Source organism: Hevea brasiliensis, chromosome 6 (genome assembly GCF_030052815.1).
Source record: "Hevea brasiliensis isolate MT/VB/25A 57/8 chromosome 6, ASM3005281v1, whole genome shotgun sequence".
NCBI lineage: Eukaryota > Viridiplantae > Streptophyta > Magnoliopsida > Malpighiales > Euphorbiaceae > Hevea > Hevea brasiliensis.
This window is the reverse complement of record NC_079498.1, coordinates 9,370,719-9,375,616: the sequence shown is the minus strand read 5'-3', so window position 1 is coordinate 9,375,616 and position 4,898 is coordinate 9,370,719. Positions and strand designations below refer to the sequence as shown.

At 35.1% G+C, this 4,898-nt stretch overlaps 1 non-coding gene across 1 annotated transcript; it reads right to left on the bottom strand.

The window, feature by feature from the left end:
- Positions 1-2,875: 2,875 nt before the first annotated feature.
- LOC131181057 (small nucleolar RNA R71) lies at positions 2,876-2,982 on the bottom strand. The gene has a single exon (XR_009149684.1). It is a non-coding gene; the product is annotated as a small nucleolar RNA R71 (small nucleolar RNA).
- Between the last annotated feature and the right edge of the window lie 1,916 nt (positions 2,983-4,898).

Below are 4,898 nucleotides of genomic sequence, written 5' to 3'. Positions count from 1 at the left end.
CTGATGGATATATTAAATGTGGCAAATGCAAACAAATTGGGCACAATGCAAGGGGATGCAAAGTTGGCATTACTAGGGAGACTGCATGGCAAAGAAGGACGAGAAAGAAAATAGCCACTGACGCTGGAACTAAGGTTAATTCCTTAGTTTTATTTGTATTGATCTATAATAGTGTATTCTAAGTTCAATAACTTTTGATTGGTTATTTTCCTTAGCAGGAAGCACATAATAATACAACCCCCAGTACAAGATCAACTAGAGGTAGGAAAAGGAATGCTTCTTCATAACCTGCTCCAAATATGGAGGTAATTTGAAATCCTACATCAAATTACTTGATATTGCCTAAAACTTATACTAACAACCCTAAATTTTTTATTACAAGTTGAAATCACAATTCTAAGAAAAAGAACAAGGAGCCAAACTAAATTATGTAGCTCACTACTGTTGCACTCATTTCATATAGGCATTTTAGGGTAGTTTTGCATCCATTTTGCCCTTTTATTTTAGTATATTTTATATTTTTAGCTTTATTTTAGCTTATTTGTTAACTTTAGTTACTTTATATCTGATTTTTATAATTTTGTTATTTTTGATAGGTTTTTGTAGCAAATTGAGGGCCAATGAGTGCATTAGGAATTGATTTGAAGAAATTTGGAGTCCCTTAAGCAAGTAGCAAAGTCCAAGAAATCAAGTCTTAGAAGATTTAGTTGGCCGAAATTTGCTTGAGACTTTGCTTATGATGTTGCTCAGGGTATGTCATATTGCTTAACCTTCAGCCTGGGCAAGCCGCAAGTTAAGCACACCTTAAATCCAATACATTCAAGCTTTCATCCCAAAACCTGCCAAGATTTGCTTAGGGTCCTGCTTGAGATCCTGCTTAGGGTAAGCGACAGTGCTTAAGGTGCAACTCAGGTCAAGCTGAAAGTCAAGCATGAGCAGAAAAACTCCTTTTATCCTAAACCAGCTGAGACTTGCTGAGGGTCTGCTTAACCTTAAGCAAATAGTGCATGCAGAGGCCAAAAATTGCTGAAGATCCTACTTAGGGTAAGCAGTACCCTAAGCAAAATGCCCAGAACGTGGATAACTCTACTGACATGGATATTTTTACACCTCATTTCCTATCCACTCCTTAGCTCTTATCTATTTTTAGGGCAACTTTTGGAACCATATAAAAGCATCATTTTCTAGTTTTTTCCACAAGAAGTAAGAGGAAAAAACAATAAGAAACAAAAAGGAAAGAAAAATTACAGAGAAAGAAAAGGGAGGAGGACACCATCAGTTCTGCAGAAGAGGTGATACTGCAGCCATTTCTAGAAGCTCCATGACTCAGAGTTTTTGGTCCCTCTACCTGGTTTCTATTTTTAGTCATCTTATCATGTTTTTCTTTACTTTTCCATCAATTTCTCTTGTAAATACCAACATGAGTGAGTAAACTCTCTGGATTTCAGAGTTGAGAAATATATTTTAGATTAATTTGTGGATTTGGACTGGTTATTTCCATATTTTATATAAATATGAGTCTTGATTATTTCCTTGTATACTTGATTTACTTGCCTAATGTTGGTACTCATTGGGTATTGTGTTAATCTTTGATTGAAGGACCGAAAGGTGAATATCACTGATAGATAATCAATGATTGGAACTTAAATTTACCTAGATTTAGAAATAAACTAGGGTTTTAAGAGGAATTAATGATTGGTTACAAAACTTAATGGGTTTTAAAGTAATCAAATATCATACGAAAGTAGGTTCGGTTATTTTAGATCACACTTTGGTTTACTTGAAAAAGATATCAAAGGAATTTAGAATCAATCACCTTCAAACTCTATTTTCCCTTAAAATTGGAATACCCAAGACAAATCCCAATTAATTTAAACATAAACCCCTAACTCTAGAATCAATTTTATCATAATTAGACTTTGATTTAAATTACCCATTACTAATTTAGTTCAATTGCATATAGATTTAGAATTTATTTACTTGCTCTTAACCCATTCCAATTAGATTCATTAATTTACTTTGCTCATTTACATTTACCATTTATTCATCAATCATTAGCTCAAATAATCACTTCATTCATAGTTTGGTATTCAAACAGCAAATTCTTGTGAGAACGATACTTGACTTATCACTCTATTACTTGGTACGACCCGTATACTTGCGGACACATGCATCAAGTTTTTAGCGCCGCTGCCGGGGATTTGATTTTTGTTTGATATTGAACGATTATTTATTTGGTTAAATTGGGCATTTTATATTATTTTTAATTTCTTTTACCATTTTACTTTGAGAATTTGTTTATTTTGTTTTTCAGATACTTTATTTTATGAGAAGGACAAAAAGTGAAGAAATCAATTTATTATTTGATCGAGAAATAGAAAAGACAGCAAGAGCTTTAAGAGCAGAAGCTAAGAGGAGAAAAGCTGAATTTAAAGCTCAACAACAACAAAAAAGAGCACAAGAGCAAGAGCAAAAGCAACTACAAGAAGAGATGGCCAACAACAATAACAACCGTTCTCTGAAGGATCACACCTATTCTAACATTGGGGATTTCATGCCAAGTATCACAAAACCAAGCGTAGAAGCTAATAATTTTGAACTGAAGCCTGCACTGTGTCAGATGGTACAACAATCACAATTTGAGGGAAGTCCAAGTGAAAGTCCACATGTTCATCTAGTACACTTTCTTGAGATTAGTGATATGTTGAAGATAAATGGAGTTTCTGATGATGCAATTCGACTCAGATTATTTCCTTTTTCTTTGAAGGACTGAGCTAGAGAGTGGTTACATTCTTTGCCATCGGCTTCTATCACAACATGGGATAAACTTTCTCAAGCATTTTTAGCTCAATATTTCCCACCAAGCAAGACAGCTAAGCTAAGAAATGATCTGACTTCTTTCAAACCTAGAGATGATGAGAGCTTGTATGAAGCATGGGAGGGGTACAAGGATTTGTAAAGGAGATGTCCACACCATGGGATTCCTAAGTGGATGCTTGTTCAACACTTTTACAATGGAGTTTTACCAGCTATTAAAAGTACAATTGATACATCTTTTGGAGGTGATCTTATGGAGAAATATGAAGATGAAGCTTTTATGCTCTAGATAAAATTGCTTATAACAACGACTAGTGGAGTTGTGAGAGGAATGAGATCAAGAAACCAAATGGTATGTTTGAGTTTGATGCCATGAATATGATTAATGCTAAGTTTAATGCTTTGATAGGACAAGCTAAGAATGAAAGTAGATTCTTCAGTTGGAGGTTTGAGTAACTCAATAGATGTTGGAGCTGCAAATGTCAATTGTGCAACTGATTTTCCTGCATTTAGTCAATATTTTTCAAGTGAGCAAGTGGATTATGTGGGGAACTACAATCAAAGACCAAGTGGTAACCCATTTTCTGCAACTTATGATCCAGCATGGAGAAACCACCCTAATTTCTCTTGGGGAGGTAGACAAGGACAACACCAAAATTTTTAGTAACCTTCTGGGTATCAACAACATCAGCATATTCAGCAAAATAGAGGTCCTCTTCCATGAATTCCTAAACCTCAAAATGCACCTGTTCCACCATAACCACAATAACCTCCACCTTAACAAGCACAACCAGACAAGACAGCTAGATTGGAAGACATGATTGAGACTCTATTAGTAAGCCATCAAAGTCAACAAGAAATGATTTCTCAATTGGCATCTAAAGTGGATCAAATGGCAACACACAACAAGATGATGGAGAATCAAATAGCTCAACAACCTAGCTCTTCAAATAGTAAAGCATTTGGGAAGCTTCCTAGCCAACCTAAAAATTCAAGAGAGCATTGCAAGGTTATTAAATTAAGAAGTGGAAAAATATTGGAGAGTGGAGATAAAAAGATTGAAGAGAAAGTTAAAGAAGAGAAAAATAGAGAAGGAGATGAAAAAGCTGAAGTTGAGGTTAGAGAAGAAATTGAGAAAGAGAGTTCAGTGGAAGAAAAAGGAAGTAAAGAGAGAAAGAGTGAAGAGGCAGAACCTAAATATGTAGCACCTAAAGCCTACATGCCACCTTTACCGTTCCCATAAAGGTTCCAGAAAGCAAAGTTAGATAAACAATTTGGAAAGTTTTTAGAGGTATTGAAGTCTTTGCATGTGACTATTCCTTTCACTGATGCCTTAGTAAAAATGCCTTCATATGCTAAATTTTTGAAGGAGAATTTGTCTAACAAGAAGAAGTTGGAAGAATTTGAGACCATAGCTCTTACAGAAGAAAGCAGTGCTATCTTGCAAAATAAGCTTCCACCCAAACTGAAAGATCCTGATAGTTTTTCCATACCATGTCACATTGGAGATATCAGTATAGATAAGGCTTTATGTGATCTTAGAGCCAGTGTTAGTCTAATGCCATTGTATATCTATGAGAAAATGAAGATTAGAGAAATGAAGCCTACCACTATTTCACTGCAGTTAGCAGATAGGTCTATTAAATTTCCAATTGGGGTGATTAAGAATGTTCCTCTGAAAGTTGAAAAATTTTTCATACCAGTGGACTTTGTAGTATTGGAAATGGAAGAGGATGTACACATTCCTATTATTCTTGGTAGACCTTTCCTTGCTACTGCTGGAGCTGTGATTGATGTAAAGAATGGAAGGCTTACATTAGAAGTTGGGGAAGAAAAAGTCGAATTTAATCTGTTCTAAGCAATGAAAAAGAAAGATGATTCAAATTCATGCTTAAGAATTGATGTGGTAGGTGAAGTGGTCAGAGAAGTGTTCAAAAAGCAACATCCTAAAGATCCCTTAGAAGCTTGTTTAGTTCACAACATTAAGAAGGGGGATGAGATTGAAGAAGCTACAGAATATGCTCAAATTCTGGAAGGAAATTTATCTTTGCCTATGGCTAGTGTTGAGGAGATTGGAGATT